At 36.6% G+C, this 25,162-nt stretch overlaps 1 pseudogene; it reads left to right on the forward strand.

Annotated features, from left to right (window-relative positions):
• The first annotated feature begins 24,426 nt into the window (after nt 1-24,426).
• On the forward strand, nt 24,427-24,525 carry LOC132310610 (small nucleolar RNA R71; annotated as a pseudogene).
• Nucleotides 24,526-25,162: the final 637 nt, after the last annotated feature.

Consider the following 25,162-nt stretch of genomic DNA (forward strand, 5'->3'; position numbering starts at 1 on the left):
GATCCTTTATTTGAAAGAAACAATTATAACTTTTGGAAATCAAAGATGAGAGCTTATTTGCAAAATTCAGGAGGTAAAACTTGGGCTATTGTTGAATTTGGCTATACACCTCCTACAGAAGATAAAACTGTGGATGATAAAGTAGAAAAAGTTTAAAAGATACATTTGCTTTTACTGCTGTTGAAACTGGGCGTAATGATGCTAATGGAAAAGCTTTATATGTAATTATTAATTCTCCTGTTCTATCTGAATATGCTAGAATTTCTGATTATAAAATTGCTAAAGATGCTAGGGATATTTTGCAGGTTACTCATAAAGGAACTTCAAAAGTGAAGTTATCCAAAATTCAGATGTTTTCTCATAACTTTGGGAACATCATGATGAAAGAAGATGAATTATTTTTTGATTTTTATTTTAGTCTTTTTGAAATTATTTCTGAACTGCGATACTTAGGCAAAATAGTTAGTGATAAGAAAATTTATGAAAAAAATCCTAAGGTCTTTACCTAAAAGATTTCAAATAAGGGTAGAAACTATCACTGAAATTGGGATTTGTCTAAATCTAAAGTTGATGAAGTTGTAGATTTGTTGAAAAATTTTGAGATGTAGAATTTTGATTCAAATCAGAAGGAGAAAAATCTTGCTTTAAAATCAACACAGGTTGAGAATTCTGTTGAGGACAACTCTGATGATGATTTTTGCTTTTTTGTTAAGGCAATTCAATCAAATATTGCAAAGACAACAAAGGAGAAGGAATGACAATATGACCAATATTCAAAAATTTTACAAGGCATCGAAATTTAGATTTAATGAAAAGAAAGTAGAAGAGTTAAAAGAAACTGAATTCACTTACTAGAATTGTGATGGCAAAGATCACACATCTAATATATGTCCTAGTCCTAAGAAAGATAAAAAAGATAGGAATAAAGGAAAAGCAATGAAAGTTTCTATTTCTGAAAATTCTGCTTCTTGTGGTAATGATTCTCCTCATGATGATTTAAAAAACTTTTCTTATGTCGCTTTTCTTGAAAAAGGTCCTCATATTGTTACTTTATCTGACTGTAATATTTCAGATAATGAAGACAATGAAGTTTATGATGAACAAGTGCAAGAGGATGAAAAGGATGACGAAAGATTGAAAAATATGGTCGAAGAAACCATTGAAGTCAAACAAGTAAGTTGGAAAAGGAGTTTATCCAAACAAAAGGGGAGAATGAAGATCTAAGAAAATAGATTGATGAAGGAAAAAGAAAAGCTTTTGAAAGCAATTCAATTATCACTGAGCTTAACAAGAAGATTATTATTCTTGAAGATAAGGTAAGTAGTGCTAACTCTTGAAAAGAATATCATGTGTTGAAAATTAAATCTTTTGAACTAGAATTGCAATCTACACAAGATAATCTGAAAAGGTTTACCATGGGTCAAGACTGTTTGAATAAATTGAATAACATGGCTAAGGATGTGAATGATAAATCTAGATTAGGAGTTGATAAAGGCTCATCTAATAGTTAAGTTTAAACATTTGTTATTAGACCTGCTGATTATCGTATGCCTGAACCATGTTTACCTGATGCATTGCATTATGATATGTCTTATATGCCTAAACTATTGCATTGCACGCTTTGTGGTAAGAATGGACATAAATATCATTCATGTTTTCACAGGAAAAAGAAGGATTTTTCTAAAATTAATTCTCATGATACTTATGCTAAGAAAAAGGTGCATTCTAAGAAGAAAAAGAATTTTGTGACACGTAAAATTTCTAGAGCTGAAAATTTGTCTAAGAAAAAAGTAAAATATGAAAGAGAATTTTAGGAAATGAGAGTGAAAACTGTGTGGATCGGAAAGAAAGATTTGATTAATTATATGCCTGTTGAGTCCATGGAACTAGTTTCCAAAAGGACTTCACCTTCAAATTGAGTCCTAGGATAATCAGTGATCATGGTTTGTGCTTAAATGAATATTTTGCTACCATTGGATCACTTGTTAGGGTTTGGTTTAGGGTTGAGTTTCTAATCATATTCTTTAGGATACATGTGTGAAAATTCTTTCAATGAATTTATGATCTATCTTTGAATGCAAATTAAGACACATTATAATTTGATAAAAATAGATTCTTGACTTGTAATCTATACAAAAAAAGATAATTTGCATTGATTAGGGGGTTTTTAGATTTGAATCTCTTAAGTTCATAGTTTTTGTGCACTAGTCCATCTCTGAAAAAATTTGATTGAATATCTTTGAATTGTTGACTACGGTATATTGATCACAAAAGTTATAAAGGTTATTGTCTGAAAAAAATAGGAGCTTAAAAAAAAAAAATTGAATTAAAAATATTAAGCACAAAAAGAAAAGAAAAAAAATTAAAAATTGCTGAATTCTTTGTTAAGGAAAATGTTACCTATTGAGATTTGATCGAAAACTCCCATTAGACTTTGAAGAGGAGCTAATTGAGTAAAAAGAAAGGTGGAGACAAGTTGAACTAGGCTATTGCTATTTTCTTTTTAGAATGAAAGCAACCTTACTTAAAAAAATTGCTCAAAAATAATTTTATTTTGATACTTTTCAATCAATATGCTTTAGACTATAAGCTGTTGAAATTCGATTGAAAATGCATTAGATTGGATTTCACACACACATGAACTTGCTAGATTAATTTCTAAATTTTTCAATAAAATTTGCAAGTTGGATTTCATGTTGTGATTACTTTCTGAGATTTGAAATTATTTGAAAAATCTGTGGAGACAAAAATTTGTACTCTTAGATACTTTTTAAAATTCTCTGAAAAAGTTTTGAAACATGTGTTTGATGAGCGCTGAAAAGTGCGCATTTAAACCCCCAAAGCTCGAGTATTTTAGAACCTTTATCTATCTTATTTTTCCATTTTAGACTAATTTCATGATTATTGCCGTTTTCAGGCACTTATTCACAAAATAAGTTAATTCAGCCAAATTAGAGCATAAAAGAAGCAATCTCAAACTGAATGGAAGAAAGGAGCAAAGTGGAAGCAAAGTGGTGGAAAACAACATCATCGATCCAACCATTCCAAGATGGATCGAGACTTTTGTCATTTTCCTCACTAAAATTCGATCTTCGATCGATCCAACATTTCTCTGATCGATCGAACACCCTTGATCTTATCCCCACCTACCACTTTTGTCCTTTTCCCAAAATATCTCAAAAATATCTCAGATTTGTCAGTATTCCAAAAGGCGCCGCCATGATTCGATCGATCTCACCAAACTTCGATCGATCGAACCCCCTCAAGTGTGAAAAAAAAACCCAGAGTTCCAGCTAATTAAAAGGTGTGCTGTGGTGCAATCATTTGGAGGTCCTAGTGCACGAGGTCTGACCATTGGGTGTGACACTTAAGTTATCTATATAAGGATTTTACACATATACAATTTTAGAGAATCATATACACAAGAGAGGTTGGACGAGTCTAGAGATTAGAGAGATACTGATGGTGCTTCGCCGTCCTACACAATAAGCTTAAGAGTGTGCATTAAGGCGAGGGCTAAGTTTTACATTTATAAAAGCCACTACTACCTTCACTAAAAATATAATTAGGGTGAGTAGGGATCGTCCCAGCGATTGGAGTCGAATTTGGTTATGGAATCACTATTAGGGTTAGTAGGTCGAGTGATCAAACAAATAGTTGGTTGGTTAATTAAACTAGAGAGTAATTAAACTAAATAATTGAATGCAATAAAGAGTAAGTAAGAGAGAGATCTTGGGATTTAGAGGTCACCACCAAAATAATACTTTTCTACACCCTTAACAAGTGACTAATGAGGGAAATGTGTGTCGCAATATTAATGTGTGTATGTGTTTGGTTGATTCAATTAGTAAGGGTGACCAATTAAGTATATATTGTCTAAGCAACATGTGAAAAACACAATATATCTAACAATTAAGTATATACTGTCTAAATAGCATGTGAAAAGAACAATATATCTAGCAAGTCATTAACCCTTTTATTAAGCTCACAAGCTAAATACACCATAAGGTTAGAGACATATGCTACTTGCATTCAATAGTATGGAACATCAAACAACAAGTATGGATTGTCGTCCCATCTAACAACTATGCTACCACTACACTAGAATTAAGCTAATGACATGAAATTAAACTAATTAAGCTAAGGGAGAGGCACAATCCATCAAGAAATGAGCATGAACCATCAAGAAAATTGGAAGAGCATTCCATTAAGCACAATGTTTTGACAATCTCTAGATCTATGGCATTAATATACATAGACATGCATCAATAACACAAGAAATAGAGACAAACACATGAACATTTATTCTAGCATACATAGACATATGGATAGAATGAAATGATCAATTGAAAGCATTAAACCACATAAATCATTGAATAAACAAGATTTATATATATAAAAGTGCCAAAACATGTATTACAACACTAATCCCTCAATAATACACAAAATCAAGATGTAGAAAGCATGCTTGGGGCTAACTCTAGCCCCAAGAGGATGTCTAGCCACTCATGGTAATGCTTCTCCAACCCTCAAGGGCTAACTTCATGGTAGAGATTTGCTCCTTGGTTGATGAAGAGTCTCCAATGGTGTCTCTAGCCTCCTCATCCTCTAAGATTCCTCTCCAAGAGTTCTATAAGGTATGATATGATATGATGTGATATGATGTAAAAATTAATCCTTATCCTTATATAGGTAGGTCAAATAACACCCAAAATAAGCTGGGGTTGTACAGTAAATATTCCCCAATGATTGGATAAAGGACAACTTTTTGTGAGCTGGAAATTTAACTTTTTCGCACTAGAGGAAGTTCAATCGATCGAACCTTGGACTTGGATTGATCGAACATGGCTGAGATCTATCGAATTGAAGCTGGATCGATCCTCAATGGCAGCACTTTTTGGATACAAACAAATCTGAGATATTTCGAAGATATTTTTGGGAAAAGGACAAAAGTGGTTGGTAGGGTGGTACAACTAGATAAGATCCATCATTTGGATAAGGACAAGGTAGTTCGATCGATCGAAGAATGATGTTGGATCGATCGAACTTTTGAGATCTCTAAAAATGTCATCATGGCTCTGATCCATCTTGAAGTGCTGAGATCAATCATGTTGGATCGATCAAGCTTTGATCTGAGATCGATCGAAGATGTTGATTTCCACCTTTTTCTTCCTGTTTGCTTCCACTTGGCTCTTTTCTTTGATTCATCCCAGAATTGTTTCATTTCTGCTCTTATTTGGCTAAGTTAGCTTATTTTCGGGATAAGTGCCTGAAAATGGAAATAATACAAAATTAATCTAAAACGGTAAAGTAAGATAGATAAAAATACTAGAATGCCTAAGCTTAAAGGGTTTAAATACGCACTTTTCAGTGCTCATGTAATACCCCTAATTTCAAAAGGATAGTCCTAGTATTTCATTTATTGTTTAAATTGCATTTTATTTGTTTAATTGATTTAATTGCATTTTTATTTAATTAATTGTTTAATTGTGTGTGTTATTTGTTTTGTTTTCATTAGCTGATTTATTTGAACTTTATTTCAAAAGTTGTTTGAATGAATTGTCATTTTGATTATATTGGTTTGTTAATTAATTGTATTGTTAATTATTTGTTTTATTGAATTTAATTAAATTACTGTTTATCGTAGGGTTTTATTTTCTTTTAGGATTTCACGTATTTGACTGAGGTAGAGTATAACAGTATTTGTGTTTCCTTCTTGGATAGAAATTTTGGATTAGGGTTTTAGTTTAAAACCTATAAATATATCATTAAGACAACTTAGGGTTTGAAAAAGTCTTTATACCACTCCTATTCATGTATCAAAGACAAGAAAGAAACACAGAGAGAAAACAGAGACGTGAGAGAAATAGAGCAAGGCTTGAGGGGAATTTTATAGAGAGGACCAAGGAGGTTGAGTAAGGATTAGAGACGGAGTTATAGGAAGCTTGACGGCATTCAGAATTGTCGAAAAACTTAGAGATGACGCCGAGATTTCATAACTGAAATCACGGGCAAGTTCTTCTCTTTCTCCTTCTCTTTGGCTCGTGTTCTGTGCACCTAGATAATCTTTAGGGTTTAATCAATCAGTAACTGGAATTTACCTGTTTAACTTATGCTATATTGATGATCTGTGGTGTTGAAAATAAATCTGTTGCAGTGCATATAAGTTTCGTTCCAGTTTTCTGTCCTGCAAGCATGTTGTTTCTGTTGTAACTTTAGTCTCTGTATGTGATTGTAACTACTATAAATAAAATATAAGAACAATACTGGGGTTATATAAAACTCATAGGGTTGTTATTATTCTATTTTAAATATGTGTTGCAATTTGTTCCGTTTCAATTTGTCAAATAGTTTCAGATTTGTTCCTATCGCATGTTAGTTCGATAGCAAAAATTAATCTCTGTGATTGGGTCTAATGGTTGTTATCAAACCTTTGGGATGTTCTTGGGTGTTAATAAGATACTTAAGATCAGTTTTAGAAACCAAACAGAAGGGTTGTAGTTGGCCGGAGTTGGAACAGAGGTCAGAACAAAGCTGAAACGGAGAGGAAGCTCACAGGGGGAGAGAGAGCCGACTCTGGAATGCCAAGAGCCGGCTCCCACCTATTAGAGCTGGCTCCAAGGTGTGGTAGAGCTGGCTCTATGTCACGTTGAGCCTGCTCTACTTTTCTAGAGCAGGTTCTTTCTTTCTTTTGTGCGTAAAAGTGACTTCCAGTCACTGTTTGGGCATTATGGGTTATTGATCAGTTTTAAAAATTTAATTGGGTGTTTAAATAATAATTTTAACATGTAACTAAGGTTTTGAATTGCATAAATTTACCCCTTAGTTTTAAATAGAATTAACAGTACGCTATTTGACAACTTTGCGTACAGTTAACCGCTAAAAGGAGATTTGTTGATTAATTTTAATCTGACGGTTTAGGGTGCTATAAAATGATTTTAAATTTATTTTAGATGCACGATGAAGTCTTTTAAAGTAATATATTGGACTTGTGGCATAGTGGGGGCTCTGTGTTAAAGGATACAACAAAATATAAGTATATGACTTAGTACTCTGTTACCGAATGGAGGGAACTAGATCGCTTAAATTAATTTAGCAATTTATTGGACTATAATATTATTATAGAACTAATTTTATATACATGATAGGGTCATTATTTTATTAAATTTGAACTATGCATGTGTTGGATGTTAATTGTTAGAATATTTAATTCTTCGATGCAATTACATAGATTACTACTGGATTTTAAGTGCTAGATTGTTAATATTCCTTCTGCAATTATTTGGATATTAATTTTGGATTGTAAATTACTAAACTGTTATATATATGTGTAATTTACAAGGATATGGAGGATTGTATGCACCGTTATGGGACGGTGACATACTGGTGACGGTTTAGCTCCAAACACCTATACCTAACCTAACGGATTTAAGGAATGGATTTATAAATATTGAATCCTAATTTTGGTTAAGACATATCAACTGCAACTAAGTTGAGTGGCTTTCTGGATATATGGACGGTGGTTAAGTCACATCTACTGAATAAGTTGAGTGACTAACCAGTTGGTTTGTTATATGTCAGTTTATTAAATATTTGAACTACATACCCTGGATTTGGATGGATTATATATATATGTTTATGGTACCACGAGCTGAGCTTGAGTCTCAGACTCGTTGGTTAAGGTGCGTATATGCAGTGGATGCGTAGTTGGTTATAATAGGTTGAGGTGTACCCTATTAGGTCTAGGTACTCATGCCCACCTTTGGGTGCGTATTCGCATGTTGCCTTCTATTCAGGTTGAGACCCCTATTATAGACTAGTGAATGTCCCTTAGTGTGGATATATTTATACGTATGAACTAGATAGATATTGTGAGGTGTCTACGGTGTATCTGCGTATCGGGTCACTGTATGGATTGCAGTTAGATTAGAACTTGCTCGTGGGTCTGACCCACTCCTTTATTATTCTTTTCAGGTACAGGACGGTTTTAGCCTTAGAGCTTGATCATGCTTGTCGAGGACAGTCTTACATTCATCTGATTACGTATAACTTCTCTCAATGTTTCTAATAATATCTAGTTTCAGTTTTCAGTTTCAGTTGAACTTTTGGTTTGGGGTCCACCAGTGGATTCCCAAGTTGTAACCTTAAAGTTTTGGAGGATTGGAGTTCATTTTTCAGTTTTACATGGAGGGTTTTATTATTATTTTTTCTTTCAACTTTATTCTATCTTTATTGTTTCTTTTTGTCATCTATGTTCATTCTAAAATACTTTAATTGTTTGATATTCCCTCGGGTTTGGGCCTGGGTCTGATCAACCCGTGTCTCGAATCCGAGGGGTATCACAGCTCATCACACCCCCAAACTTAAATATTGCTAGTCCCTAGCAATGAACTAGAAAGTAAAGGAATGAAATGAATAACTAAACAACTGCAAACTATAAAGCAATAAATGGATAACGCCACTTTCGTAGGGAACACGATTGCACTTAGCATATGCAACAAGCCTTTTAAACCCCTAGATTACCCCTAGTGGACGAGTGAAGTCTCGTTAGGGTTTCCAGAAATGATACCCACAAACATTAAGCTTATTCTCACAAAAGAGACACTAATATTACAAACAAGCATTGGGAGAAAACTACCTCAAGTATGCAAATTTTCAAACATTTCTAAGCAATCTCCCAAAATTTCAACATCAAGCAAGCAAATATGGTCCTCCACACATCAAGAAAATGATCATGAAAATCAAAACAACACTAGAATCCTTTTTGAGTGGACCGGCATCAAATGTGTTGCTATCTTAGCCAACTAAAGAAATGATCACATCCTTACCCTCAAACTAGCACACAAATCTAGTACTGATTATCAAGACAAAAAGTGGACCTTTTTATTAAAGCTTTATTGTTTTAGGTATGCTTAATCTTTTCACTCGATTTTGATTTTTTTTTTTTTTTTTAGGATCAAAGATGGAAGCATGGTGCAATGTGTTGATCTATTAAGCTTTCTAGCGATTCATGAGGTCGAGCGTTAGGTCAATGACTCCCAAACCAGACGGTTTTAGGGCATCAGGAGTTCAAATACCCCTACGGACTTACAAGCTCAAATCAATTAGGGTACAAATCAAGACAACCTCCATCTAATCATTTCCCACTTCTCACCTTTTTGGAGAAATCCTCACTTTTTTTTTTATTGCTTTTGCTTTTGCACTTTTTTTTTTTTTTTTTTTGAATAAAGTTATTAACCTAGAATTTGTGCCCTCCACCTTTCGGCGCGAGAAGTTCAGTGCTTGATGAGGCTAGAATCCTGGCTACTCAATGAAAAGGGTTTGTTATCCACCTTTATCAAGAATGAAAGCTTTCAATCCACTACTAGCCCAATTGGGATATAACCAATTCAATAATCAACAAAGCATGTACCCCACAAATGAATGCTAGTGTGCGCCTGTGCTAGTGTAGAGTCCTAGAATGAATCTCAAAACAATCACAAAATGAAGATGATGTGGACCACAAGTGTAAGCAAGATATCAATTTTTCAAAAAATTTACTCATAAATGGCATCCACAAGGCATACAAGGAGTATTGGACTCTCAAGTCAAACAATTTTTAAATTCTAAGCAATATAGTCCTCAAAAGATTAAAATCATTGCTAATATGGACCAATCATAGAAAATCTCTCAAATACACAAGTTATGCTCAAAATTTTGAATTTAAAAGCAAATACTGTTATATACACAATTACCCCCAAACTTAAACGGCACAATGTCCTCAATGTGCAAAGAGAACAAAAGGAAAGAGTATACCGGTGCAATTAAGGCAAAGAATGGCTGGGACTGAAGTATCCAAAGTGGGTGGCATGGCCCCCCCAAACTTGGGATTAACTGTGGTCTTGAAATTTGGCACTCGGATAAATTCATCAGATAACAAAAAGGGATAATTAGTGCACAGTGGACATGCAAGTGTAAATGAAATAAACAGTGAAAGGGGTATAAGGGTGGTCTTGAAAATTATGTAGCATTCTCTCTCACTGTAGTCACTGTGATGCACCTGATGGAGTCAAACAGATAGATATGAGAACATAATAGATGACATCCATAGCAAAAACATATATGAAGAAAATAAAGTATAGAGTACATCAAAAGAGCAAAGCCGACATATCCGACTGCAAATAATATATAGTGACAAAAATGAAGTATAGATCACAGAGGTATAATATAAAAAGATAGAAGAAACTGGGAATCTCAGGTGGATGAGGCAGGATGGGCAGGGTGAGCTCTGCGGATATCGTAAGATAAGCCTTGGAATGCAGTCATGACATCCGTGTGGAATGTAGCAAAATCAGCTCGGTGGGTTACAACATCGGATCGAATGGCAGCAGCATCAGCTCTGATAGCAACTACTGCATCCTCAAGAGCCTGAATACGCTCTCCAAAGCCAGGGGTCTGACTAGGAGCCTCAGGTACGGATGAATCAGAAAAAGATCCTGAGTTTGCTCCTCCTCGTGTACTGGCGACCCAGTTGGAGAGTGCTGCTCTGCGTCATCTGTAGGTCGCTCTAAATCGATGTCTATGTGCTCGGCAGCTGGACCTACTTATACATCATCCGCTATGGGGTCTGCTGCTGCTGCCTCAGCCTCCTCAGCCTCGAGCTCTTCTATTGCCATTACTGCATGGTCCTGCAGTCTAGTGATAATAGCATTGTAGCTCTTGTCCTAGTCTTTCTTCAAGAAGTAACAGGAACCTCTCTCAAGGTGCTCTTGAGGATGGAAATGATAGCGCTGATCAATCAGTATCTGGGTGATGAGGTAGTCGAATGGAAGAGACTTAGCCCTTTTGGGCTTCTCCTTGTTGATATACTCATCGAAAAGCTTCCTCATCACGCTCCAGATGAGTGCGGGGATAGATACCCAGTGGCCTGTATAAGATGCATAGAGGGCTGTCAGATAGTCTCCTCGTCGCTGAATCTTGTGCCCGGCCATATATATGTTCCGAAAGAGAACGAAATTAAAGAACCATAGGTCATCTAGAAGAAAAGTGTGGGTGGCGAAAGTCTCGCCATTGGCATGGTGACCTGTCAGAAATACTCCCATGTCAGCATAAGAAGGCCTGTATAGCCTAGGATAAAGCTCCTGTAGCTCCAGAGGACATCGGTGTGGACAATGGCATGATCTGGCTAGTGTGTCCACAGTAAGAGAAATCTGATGGCCATCTATGGTAGTGACCAGCTCTGCTGTGGTACGCGGGGACGGTCAGAGGTTCTGGAAGAACATTCGTACTAGCCACGGGTAGACTGGCTCAGTAACTGGGGCAAGAATAGCTGCAAGGCCCCTCTGGATAATATCATTATAAGCTGATCGGGTTAGCACCGATCTGGAGAAGAAATCTGTGTCGAAAACTGACTCATGGTCCACTGTCATATGTGCATATCTAGGCGCGGGCCTATCACACTCTCGAGCTGGCTGAGCTGGCTAGTGTGGTGGAGATGGTAATGGTGAATGCTCAGCCTCAGCATGTGATGGAGATGGTGTAAACATAGGCTGAGCCTCAGAAGTAGATGGAATATGATCAGCCTCAGCCTCATGAGACTGAGGTAGAGTAGGCTCTAATGGCACCTTCTGTATATGAGAGGGCTCTACTGGCTCCTCTATCCTAGGTCTGATATGTCTCTGAGGCCCATGTTGCCTCTTGGCAACAGTCTTGTGATAAGCGCCGAATATTGTATATTCAAGCGCCCTTAGTTGCATTAGTTAAGTCCATTATTTGATTATTTTATGTAGGTTATCTTCATTAGCATGTTTTATTTATTTTCAGGTTTGTTTGCCAAAAAGGAATAAAAATGATGTTTTGATGAGTTCTTGAATATTAAAGTGGGCAATGCTGAAGTTTACAGCCTGGCAGCAGTGGAGTTCAACTTTGCTCATCATTTTTGACCCAAAAAACTTGAGAACTGGACTTCCATTAAAACATAGCGTACTTAGAGCCTTGAATTAGCCTTCCAAATCCTCAAATAGTTTGTCATTTGGAGTTCAGAGCAGAAAGTTATGGCCTTTTTACTAAAGTAGCTCAAAGCAGAACAAGTAGAAGAATGCAATCTGTTGCATCTTCAAGCGCTCGAAGAAGGACCTTCGAGTGCTCAAAATTTGGGTAGAATCACTTCGAACATCTTCGAGCACTTGAAGCCTCTTCTTCGAGCGCTCGAAGGAACATTTTTGGCCCACTTGTGTCTTGAATCCTCCAACTTCGGATTTCCCTCTTTTATGAGTTGGTTGGAGATGTCTTTTGGGGGGAGTTGAGCCTCATTTTGAGGGGGTTTGGTAGGCTTATTGTCTAAAAAAGAGGGGAACCAAGAGATTAGATATCATCACATATATCATTTTGCAAGATTTTTGGAGAGAGAAAGGAGGAGAAGATAGAGTTTTGTGTGGCTATAAAGAGGAGCTTGAAAATGGGAGTTAGATCCAAGTTTCTTCCTTCTTCTAGGGCATCCATGGGTAACTAACTCTTCCTCTAGGGAGGTGATGAAGCCCTCCCTTGTAAGCATGTTCTAGCTTAGTTCTATTTTGGGGATTACAATGTATAATCTATGGCCTTTTCATGATCAAGAGCATTTCATTTGTTATAATGGATGTTGATGTATATGAATGATTTTTCTAAGTTGATTATCTTGTTCTAGATAATGTCTTACATTAATCATATTGCTTATGTTTTCATGGTGACAATGGAAATAAGGTTATGAAATGGTTTAATGGCATGTTGGTAGATATCTTTGATAGGCCATTGCTAGGTAATCCCTTTGATGGTTTATGCTTAATCTCTAGCTTCATGTGCTTCATTATTTTATCAAGGGCTTGATAATCTTTCATTTAACTAAGTGTGTTTAAGCTGCACTCTAGTTTAGGTAGTCTAAACATATTCACCTTTGATGGATTATTCTTGTTTGTGATTCAATGTACTTCTTGTTAATTATATGGCAACCATGTGTTGCTATATAATTCTTGACCATTATATCTAGTTTTTTCCCTAAATTAGTTCTAATCTAGTATGTGTATAGGGATGGAGGCAGATTCACTTCCCTAGTTTTCTTTACTCGTAATTTATCTCTTTCAATTCTCGCAAGCTTTTATTTTATGAACTTCACATTCTTAGTTTTATTGACAATCCAACAAATCCTCTATAAACCCTTCTATCATTCTAAAATGATTCTAGACGCCTTGGTTGCCATAGACTAGCAGTCCCAGTGGTTCGACTTACCCGACCAATAGCCCTATTTTACAATGATTTGTGCTATTGCAATTGGGTTGATTTATAATTGATAATCGATCCGTCGATTAATTTTTGGCGCCATTGCGGGGGACTGCAAATGGTTTAGCACACAAAGTTCTAGGGTTAACTTTGGTTTGATTGTTAATAATGTGATTTGTGAATATTTCTTGTGTGGTTTTGACCATCTTTGTGTGTAAGTTGTTTGTGAGATTCTGGGAACTTGATGCTCGCCGGGGGAACGCTAGCAAATTCATAAGTCTAAAGGACTCCAGGTAAGTCTCTTGACCTTCTAATTTCAAAATTGTGAATATCTCGCATGTGTTTAACTTAGTGTTATTTAGTTTTGAAGCCCTTGTTGAGGCTATTGTCTTGTTTATTTTCCATTGCAAAGCATCGGTCTTTGTCGTGGCCATCTAATTTCTGTCTTGATAATTGAGGAGAAAGGGAACATCGTATGTGGAGTTGACAATGATGAATTATTGTGTTGATTATATTATGTGTTGTTAATGTTTGACCGTAGATCACTTTCCCTACCCACAATTAACTCGCCCATTGACATAAATTCACTTGAAAGAACTCTTAGATGAAACCTTAGGAAATCTTCTCATATAAGAGAACTTGTAATTGAGTTTAATACAATGGCAGATAATGAAGGAAATTCGGGGAATGCGGGGGTTAATAATGATAGGGCTGGAATTCCAAATGTAGAACCAATGACCCTCAGAGACCATTTCATCCCTACCATCTATGCTTCACCCTCATGCATAGTGATGCCAAACATTGATGCAGCTCAATATGAGATCAAATCTAGTACCATTCAAATGCTTCCATCCTTCCATGGCTTTGATAATGAAGATCCATATAAACATCTTGATGAGTTCCTTGAGATCTGTTCGCCATCAGGTTGCGAGGTTTCCCTGAAAATGCACTCCATTTGCATCTTTTCCCATTTTCTTTAAAAGATAGGGCAAAGTATTGGTTGAACTCCCTTGCTGCAAATTCCATCACTTCTTGGGCTTAATTGCAGCAAGAATTCCTAAAAAAGTATTATCCAGTGAGTAAAACCAATTTAATGAGGCGTTCCATTCTTAGCTTTTCGCAAAGCGAGGGGGAACAAGTTCATGAGACTTGGGAGAGATTTCAAAATCTTCTTAGGAAATGTCCGCACCATTTATTCCCAAAATGGCAATTGGTGCAAGCCTTCTATGCTGGGTTAACCGACCCACATAGATTGATGGTTGACTCATCTTATGGGGGGATGTTCATGTCTAAAAGTGTGGATGAGGCATGGACCTTACTTGAGAATTTGAGTGAAAACTCGTTACAGCATAATTCTCATGGTGGTCCAACCTCAACCAATACTAAGAACACCAACCCTTGTCAACCGAAGATAGTGAGAAAAGAATCATCTCAAGTGGATGCCATAGCTCATAAATTCTATCAATTGATGGCACCACATCTCTCCCTCTCTTTGTCTCAAAATTCGGCAAGTGCGGTTTGCTCATCATGCACTAGTCCTTTCCATCTCTCGAAAGATTGCCCCACACTAGAGCAATTTTCTAATCCAAATCAAGAGCAAGCAAATGCCATGTTCTTGAGGCCCGGGAATAATCCATATTCCAATACTTACAATCCGGGATGGAGAGATCATCCGAATTTCCCGTGGAGGCAACAAGCCCCACAAAATTCGCAATTCCAAAATCCGGGGCATCAAAATCAACCGTCTTCTCAATTTCAAAATAGGTAATTTCCAGCCTCTTCGAGTTACCACCCTCCGTATAATCCAAATGTCTCTAATTAACCTCCCATGTCCCCAAAGGATGAGATTATGGCTGCAAATAAACAACAAGCAAATGTTGGATGCCACTATTAGCATGCAACCCACCACTAATTCTCATTCCTAATCTAGAATTGACCTAGATGATTAAATAGCCCAAATTCAGCAAATGGTTAATGCTCTAAATGATAAAAAGGAAAAAGAATTTCCAATTAAACTTGTGGCCAATCTAAAAGAAAATTCTATGAATGATGAGCTTACTCCTAGTAACCTTCATCATAAGAATGATCAAATGGTTACCACATGTGAAAATGAAGAAATTGTGGTTGAAGATAAAATTGTTGCCACACAAAAAATTGAAGAATTTGTGGTTAAAAAGAGGAAAATAATGATGAAGAGATTGTCTCCTTTAAAAATCCAAAACAACCCCTAACGAATCCTTCGCTTGATGCACCTCCTTCATTGGAGGATCCTCGAAAAGCTTGCTTGGCTCATTTCAATTGTGAGGATTTTGATGTTGACAATTCTATTTGGGAGGTAAATTCTTTACTTGATATTCCTCCACCTATTCACTCTCTTCTTTGGGCAACATCAAATGTATCCCTCTCTTGGGAGTTTGCACCTCCTCTCATTCCTTCACTTGAGTTATCTTAAGCTATTGAGCCCGAATCACCGGATAAGTGTGAGGAGGATGTTGAAAGTCTGAAGGATAATTTGTCAAGCATTCCTGTGCTCAATATGACCCTTCACAAGTCTTTGCTTGATGTGCCCTCACTTGATCCACCTTTCCATCATCCAAAACAGCCCCTAAATAATCAAAAGTTCTTCATTGAGGAAAAAGAGTGGGTTGAGGTCTTTCCTTTACCCCTTTTCAATTTCTTTCTTCAGGCTCTTTTTCTTCGGTTTCTAAAAGAACTTTCTTATTTAGGAAAACTTGACTCTCTTGAGAGACATGGTATAGGGTAATGAGGACTAACCTGATCTTGGTACGTCTAGTTATCGACGTTAAATTTAGCACTCATGGGAAGCAATTCTTTCAACTTTCAAGCTTCCCTCTACCAAGTTGCCTTATCCAAGAATTTTTCGAAAATTAGCTAAGTTTAGCCAAAATGTGAACTCTTCCGAAATTGTCTCGAGTTGCATTCTAAAAGCCACATTCGGCTTTCTTAGTCATTTTAAGGTCTCGGTACCATTTTCGGAATTTTTCAAGGTCATTTCGGCAATTTTCTTGACAAATCCAAACATCACGAGAAATTTGGGCCTAAAAAATAGCGCTTCTTGAAAATACTTTCCTAATCCCGTTCCGAAAGTTTTACGAGGTGACCCGAGTCCATAAGAACTTAAGTCCTACATTGGCACACTCTCTGACCTTGTTACCATTACCGTGTAGCAAATATTGCAATCCAAGTGCTCATAGGACTTAGAGAAATTTTGCATTGCAGTTCGAGTGCTTGAAGGTGCCACAATGCTCACTGCCAAGTTTTCGAGCGCTCGAAGGAGGCGCTCAAAGCCTCTCCTTCGAGTGCTCGTAGATTGGATTTTTGCCTCTGCCGAATTTTCGAGCGCTCGAAGACCACCTTTGAGCGCTCGTGCGTTGCATCCGGGCCTCCATGTCATTCCATCAGACGCTTGAGCGCTCGAAGAGCCTTCTTCGGGCACTCGAAGCTTGCATCCCATTGTTTTAAAGCTTTCTGCCCAATCTTTAAGCGCTCAAAAAGCCTTCTTTGAGCGCTCGAACTGACCCCTTCCCTTTAAAATTTGACTTTCCCTCTCCCATTTGTTTTAGTTACCTCACCTACTACCTCTATTACCCCCACGACCTCCCTCCATCACTTCTCCTCCATAACTTCCCTAACTTTCCCTCTCCCCCATTCATGCACCCTCTCCTAACTTTTCTACCCCTTCCTCTTCCTCACTTCTTCATCTCCAACCTTCTCCACATCACCACCACTTACCACCAAGCACAAATGGCCTTTGGTTCTCCATTTTTGGGTAAGTTTCTTCTTTCTGTTTCTCTTTCACGTTTTTGGATTGATGGTATCCATTTTTGGGAGCTTGTATATTGTCAATTGTAGGTAAATTTTTTTGGGTTTTCATGAACCATTCACTGTCTTTGCCTCTAATTTTTGAAGAGTGCACACCACTTGCTAGACAAAATTCTTGAACCAACTTCATCTCTCTAAATGGCACTGCTTTTGGCATTATTTTGTTATCCGTTTTAAACTTGTGGCTAATCTGTGTATATTTGGGTTTTGTATGGATTTTTATCTTTCAATAAAATTCATGTTAGTATTATTATCTCTGTTTTGGTTTTTCTTAAGAGACCTATGCTTTTACATGTGTATATTAGTTTTGTTTTGATAGGTCTTCATGTCCAAGTTTGGGGGAAACATTTGCGCATTCACATAGATGGAAACCTTTGCCTTCGTCACTCCACTTGGTATTATTGTTCTTTAACCCTCTTTGCTCTTATTTTGATATACTTGTTGTCCCACATTGAGGACAATGTGTCATTCAAGTTTAGGGGTGCAATATTGCATTTTTGGTAGTACATTTTTGTAAAGCAATGATAGTGTAATTTGAAACTTGTCGGAGATGAAGCATATGTTTAATATCTTGTATATAGAAGCAATTGTTAAGTTTTGAAAATAATTTTTTTTTTTTTTTTGAATTTGAAATGATCATGTAGATGCAATTTAGTCTGTATAAATGTTTCAATTAAATTCTCGCTGGATCTTATACTCTTTTATGCTTCACAATACACAGATGCACATCGGAAACTTAACTGTGATTCATGCAACTTGATTGACCCTGATCGTGACCTAGTTGATCTGAACTGATGAACCTAATGGATGGATATACCTTTGGCATGATTTTTGTATAAAAAAAAAATTAAAAAAAAAAAATGACCAGTTTGAGTTTGTAGCCTTTCCAATTTAAGTTATTAAGCCCTAGGAGTGTCTCTACACTTAACACCCTAAAGCCATCTGGTTTGGGAGTTGTTGGCCTAACGCTTGTTACATGGGTTGGTTAGAAAGCTTAAGAGACTTAGACATTGCACGGTCATTCTAAAATAATAATAATAATAATATTAAATTAGTAATAAACATGGTCCGTTGGAGTTCGTAACAATTCGAGCTATTAATCCCAAAGAGTGTCTCTACACTTAGCACCCTAAAGCCATCTGGTTTGGGAGTTGTTGGCCTAACGCTTGTTGCATGGGTTGGTTAGAAAGCTTAAAGGACTTCAGCATTGCACAACCATTTTTTGTTTTATTTTTGAGTTCTAATAAATTGTCAGCAAGCAACAAAACTTGTTTTGTAAATAAATTCATGCCTTAGTATTTAAAGGGGAATTCAATTATTTGAAGACTTGTGTTTTGGAATTAGAAAAGAAAGTAAAAGTCGCATGTTGAGAATCCAATCCACTTTCACTGAAGTTAGAGTTGATTTCCATTCAAGAGATGATAATTGAGTTATTTATATAGACTAGGATGCTGATGCATGTATGTTGAAACGTGTTTAGTAAACTTTTGTATCAATGCTTCATATATGCATGGTAGTCTGCTTAATGACCCTGTCTCCAGTCCTTTGTTTGTTTCAAGTTGTATTTGAGCTATGTATGTATTTCATTTTACCATGGTTGATATTTTTGTGGTAGGATTCCCATGGTTGTCATTTCATTGAGTTTTTCATTTTGGTTTTGCTAAGGGACTTGCAAAATGTAAGTTTGGGGGTGTAATAAGCGCTGAATATTGCATATTGAAGCGCCCTTAGTTACATTAGTTAAGTCCATTATTTGATTATTTTATGTAGATTATCTTCATTTGCATGTTTTATTTATTTTCAGGTTTGTTTGCCAAAAAGGAATAAAAATGATGTTTTGATGAGTTCTTGAATATCAAAGTGTGCAATGCTGAAGTTTACAGCTTGGCAACAGTGGAGTTCGACTTTGCTTATCATTTTTGACCTAACAAACTTGAGAACTGGATTTCCATTAAAACATGGCATACTTAGAGCCTTAAATTAGCCTTCCAAATCATCAAACGGTTCGTCATTTGGAGTTCGGAGCAGAAAGTTATGGCCTTTTTACTAAAGTAGCTCAGAGCAGAACAAGTAGAAGAATGCAATTTGTTGCATCTTTGAGCGCTCGAAGAAGGACCTTCGAGCGCTCAAAATTCGGGTAGAATCACTTCGAACATCTTCGAGCACTCGAAGCCTCTTCTTTGAGCGCTCGAAGGAACATTTTTGGCCCACTTGTGTCTTGAATCCTCCAACTTCGGATTTCCCTTTTTTATGAGTTGGTTGGAGATGTCTTTTGGGGGAAGTTGAGCCTCATTTTGAGGGGGTTTGGTAGGCTTATTGTCTAAAAAAGAGAGGGGAACCAAGAGATTAGATATCATCACATATATCATTTTGCAAGATTTTTGGAGAGAGAAAGGAGGAGAAGATAGAGTTTTGTGTGGCTACAAAGGGGAGCTCAAAAATGGGAGTTGGATCCAAGCTTCTTCCTTATTCTAGGACATCCATGGGTAACTAACTCTTCCTCTAGGGAGGTGATGAAGCCCTCCCTTGTAAGCATGTTCTAGCTTAGTTCTATTTTAGGGATTACAATATATAATCTATGGTCTTTTCATGATCAAGAGCTTTTCATTTGTTGTAATGGATGTTGATGTATATGAATGATTTTTCTAAGTTGATTATCTTATTATAGATAATGTCTTACATTAATTATATTGCTTACCTTTTCATGGTGACAATGGAAATAAGGTTATGAAATGGTTTAATGGCATGTTGGTAGATATCTTTGATAGGCCATTGCTTAGGTAATCCCTTTGATGGTTTATGCTTAATCTCTAGCTTCATGTACTTCATTATTTTATCAAGGGCTTGATAATCTTTCATTTAAGTAAGTGTGTTTAAGCTGCACTCTAGTTTAGGTAGTCTAAACATATTCACCTTTGATGGATTATTCTTGTTTGTGATTCAATGTACTTCTTGTTAATTATATGGCAACCATGTGTTGCTATATAATTCTTGACCATTATATGTAGTTTTTCCCCTAAATTAGTTCTAATCTAGCATGTGTATAGGGATGGAGGTAGATTCACTTCCCTAGTTTTCTTTACTCGTAATTTATCTCTTTCAATTCTCGCAAGCTTTTATTTTATGAACTTCACATTCTTAGTTTTAGTGACAATCCAACAAATTCTCTATAAACCCTCCTATCATTCTAAAATGATTCTAGACACCTTAGTTGCCATAGACTAGCAGTCCCAGTGGTTCGACTTACCTGACCAATAGCCCTATTTTACAATGATTTGTGCTATTGCAATTGGGTTGATTTATAATTGATAATCGATCCGTTGATCATCTTGTGCTTAGTCATGGCCTGAAAAATAATTTAAAACTTGCAAGGGGAGTCAGTGCCAGAATAAAGAATTGAAAGTACAAAATAGAAACATACATGTCAAATAAGATAGACAAAACATATATGACATGAATCTATACAAGTGACAGGAGGTGAACATGCTAGGCAATATGAGTATGAAATGCATCCAATGTGGAATATCACAGGCATTGGGCATGAATGAGATAGCATGGACACAAGATAAGATGCATGGAATGTGTGTATGAAATATGTGAAGTTCGATCGATCACAAAAAAATGTTAGATCGATCTCAAAACTTTGATCGATCTGAGAAACTGAAAAAGATGAGTTCGATCGATTTGAGATAGAAGTTCGATCGATCGAACTATGCGAATATGAAAACTAAAAGGTCACAGATCTGTGACTTTGGAAGCACGGAGGCCACACGAACAGTGTCGTGGGACCATCAACATAACATACAATCAATCCTACTCACTTTACAAAGCCCATACTCCCACAAATCGAATCAAAGTATTAAATATATACACAACATGTAAACATATAAATAAATATATACATAGCATGCTTCAAGCTTCATCAATGGAGGAAATCATCAACAATACATCTTAGATCTAGCATGTAAAGTATGAATACATAAAATAAAAGCTTAAATCACAAAGTGGATCTCGGATCTCACCTAAAATATGAGAGAAATGGATGAGATGCGAAGGGGGTGATGGAATCCAAGAGAAGAGAGAAGTCAACACTCACCGGATCTTGCCGGAGGTTCGCTGGAGAAGATGATGAAGATGGGTGCACAGTGGTGACGGGAATGAGGGACAAGGATTTGGAGGGTTGGATCGATCTAATGAATCGATCTTGAGACCCTCAGGTTCTATTTTTAAAAACTTTTCCCGTTCAGTTCGATCGATCGAACTGAGATTTCAGATCGATCAAACTGTGATGATCTATCTTCAAAGTATTTTTAGAATTTTTAAATTTTTTAAAAATTAAAAACTAAAATTAAAAATTAAAATTGAAAAATAGAAAATATTTTTGGATTTTTGAAAAATAGAATAAAATAAAATAAAATAAATAAAATAAAATGAAAATATTTTTGGATTTTTTTGAAAATTAAAAAGTCAAATAAAGTCAAACAAAGGTCAAAATAGAGAATTGAAGAACAGAGATCGATCTGAACAAAATGTTCGATCGGACAGAAAGAGAGTAAAAATATGCAGGTTTTTGGTTCAAAAATTTGGTTAAGTGTTGGAACTCAAGATCGATCGAACTTTGAAGTTGGATCGATCGAAAAACTTTAGATCGATTTTGAAATGTTTTCGATCGATGAGGCAGAGAGCTGAAATATGCAAGTTGATGCAGGCTCAAAATTTTTCTAAGTGTTGGAGCACGAGATCGATCGAACTTTGAAGTTGGATCGATCTAAGGTCTTTTGGTTGATCTGAGAATAAGTTCGCATGATGGGATAGAGAGGTGATTTAGATGCAGGTGGATGCAGGTCGAAAATTTTTCTAAGTGTTGGATGCAGGTGGAAGTTCAATCGATCGAACTCTCATTTGAGATCGATCGAACTTATGCAAAATCTCAATCACAACATAAAAGTTCATGCAATTCTAATCACAGTTCCTAGCCATGTGTATGAACCAAAAACAAGTATCTTGACTTCGCAAGAAATGAAATTTAAGATAGAAATAAGGGAGGAATAGGATTTTGACACCTTAAGAAATGTTTTGCTAGTCTTTAACGTCTCTAGCAAGACGTTAGGCTCTTTTAGCCCGGATCAAAGATCTTGTAATGCATCCCCTCCTTGTTGGGGTGATAGAAGCTTTGAACTCCACCCAACAAATGGTTTTTTGAAGAACTTGTTGAATTAAGCTCAAAAGAAACTATGGATCCCTTGTCAATGCAATCACAAACTTTGGGCTTCCATGCCCTTTCAAGGCAAGAATTTGAAACAAGACTTTGAGAATGCAAGGTTGAAGATGATCCCTTTGAAGTTTTGGTCTTACACAAAAGCTCACTTCCTTGACATTGAAGATCATAGAATTTATCTACATCATTAACCTCTCCTTCATATTTGTCAAATGAGTTGGGTGTGGGATTGAAGATATTCGACTTCACCTTCATGTGGCCAAATGAGATCTTCATTATCCCCGTCTTACAATTGATGTTAGCATTAGCGGTTGCCAAGAAAGGACGGCCAGGGATAACGAGAATTTGGCTTTTAGGATTGGGGACCGGTTCTGTGTCAATGACAACGAAATCAACAGGGAAGAAAAATTTGTCAGTCTTTATCAATACATCCTCGATTATACCCCTAGGTTTCTTAATGGATCAGTCGGCAAGTTGTAAAACTACTAACGTCGGTTTCAATTCACCTAGGCCCAATTTGACATAAATCGAGTATGGAAGAAGGTTAACACTTGCTCCTAAGTCTAGAAGCACCCGATTAATGATATGATCACCAATAATGCATGAAGTAGTAGGTGAACTGGGGTCCTTAAACTTTGGTAAAGTGTTATGTTGCAAAATTGAGCTGACTTGGTCGGTTAAAACCACTTTTCTTGGTGCTTGGCTCTTGGTCTTCCACTTTTGGGTGCATAAGTCTTTCAAGAATTTGGCATAAGCCGAAATTTGCTTGATTGCATCCAAAAGTGGAAGATTAACTTTCACTTGCCTAAACATTTCCATGATTTCATTGGTTTTTACCTTTTGCTTGTCTTTTGAAATTGATCCTTTTAAGGCATCTGGAAATGGAGTTTTTGGCTCAAACACTTTTTCCGAATTTTCTTTTAAAAACTCTTCAACACAAGAATTTTTTAAATCACTTTGTTTCAAATCATTTTTCAATAAAACCTTTTTAAATTCATTTTTCGGCAAATCTTTCTTCAAATCATTTTCAAAATCATTTTTCAAATCACATTTTGAAGCTTTCTCATTCACAAGATCATGTATATGCAATGAAGGAGGAATGGGATGTGAAACGGGACTGGTGACAACTTGAGGTTGCACCGGTTCACTCTCTTCATTGAACTTTTTGACTTAATTGTCCATAATCCTACCACTCCGTAAGGTAGTCACCGCATTAACAAGCTCAATGGTGTGGCCTTCTGATAAGGAATGGGTTTCCATAACACATTGTTGCTTAGGTGGGGCATTCATAGGCATCTTTCCCTTCTTTCTTGCATTAAGAGTGCTTGCTATTTGCCCTACTTGGGTTTCTAGCTTCGCAATAGATTGAGAGTGGGGAATGAAACAATTGTGTGTGTGCCTCAAGAGTGCCCAAAGCATTCAAAACTTTTTCTTCAAAGGCGGGACTTCTAGCATTTCCTTGGGAATAAGATTGGTTGGGAAAATGAGAGTTAGCAAATTGTTTCCCTTGTGATTAATAAGGTCTATAACCTTGGGATCCTTGGTTTTGAAGTGGAGGTGGAATGTACTTCCCTTGAAAACCGCCTTGGGAAGGGTTTGAGCCCTCTCCTTGGTTTTTTTAAGAGAAATTCGGATGATTTCTCCAACTTGGATTATAATGAGTACCATAAGGATTGTTCCCTTGGTTCACAAAAGCTGCATTGACTTGTTCATTAGGTTCATTTTGCACTTGTCCGTGAGGACAATGAGAAGTAGAATGAAGAACACTAGAACAAGTCATACATGTTTCATTTGATGCACGATGAGAATGGTTAAAGAAGAAAGATACTTGGTTCGCTGAGTTTTGGTTAATAAAAAATTGATCAAACCTTTGAGATAAAGACTTCATTTCGGTAGCTATTTCATTTGAATGGTCGACTTGATGTAAGCCAACACTCTTCCTACCTTGTGAATTTCTACCATTCTTGGATTATAATATTCAATGCAAAGAATTTTCACTCATGCTCTCATAAAGACGCCACACATCACCCTCATACCTATCAATGTATAAGCCACCTATAGAAGCATCAACCATGCCTTTGTAATTGTCCGATAAGCTCTCAAAGAAATATTAAACTAATTGCCATTTGGGCATGTCATGATGTGGACATTTCCTAAGCAATTCATTAAAGCGTTCCCATGCCTCATGAAACGTTTCTCCATCCCTATGTGAAAATTACCGAATTGAGGTTCTCATGGCATTGGTCTTAGAAACCGGATAGTACTTCTTCAAGAATTCTTGTTGCATTCTGTCCAAGAAGTGATTGAAAAAGGCCTAAGATTGTTAAACCAATACTTTGCCTTGTCTTTTAAGGTGAATGGAAAAAGTTTGAGTCTTAATACCTCTTCCAGCATGTCCGTATATTTTACGGTGGAACATACTTCTAGAAACTCATCCAAATGCTTATAAGGTTCTTCACTTGGAAGTCCATGATAGTTAGGAAGCATTTGAATGGTTTGTGGCTTAATTTCATAGTGATGTGCTCTAAATGGTGGCAATTGAATGTATTTGGGTGCATTGTATTCATTAAGCACATAGTGATCTCTTAAAGTAAGTGGAGGATTAGCAATTTGAGGTGCAACATGGGCACTTTGATTTTGATTTCCTTGAATGATGGGAGGTTGTGGAGTATACATTGGCCTTGGCATTCCAAATGGAACTTGGTCTTGTTGTTGTTATGGTTGGTGAATGAATGGCCTAGGCATGTCTAATGGTGCTTGCATGTTCTCATTATGCACATTTGGATGGAGGATACCTTGTTGGTCAATGTGACCAAGGTCTTCCACATGCTCTTCATTATGGCCTTCCATTGATGTAATGGATTGGGT

The sequence above is a fragment of the Cornus florida genome, unplaced genomic scaffold, assembly GCF_030987335.1.
Source record: "Cornus florida cultivar Cherokee Brave unplaced genomic scaffold, ASM3098733v1 CherokeeBrave_3.0.0_Hap2_Chr05, whole genome shotgun sequence".
NCBI lineage: Eukaryota > Viridiplantae > Streptophyta > Magnoliopsida > Cornales > Cornaceae > Cornus > Cornus florida.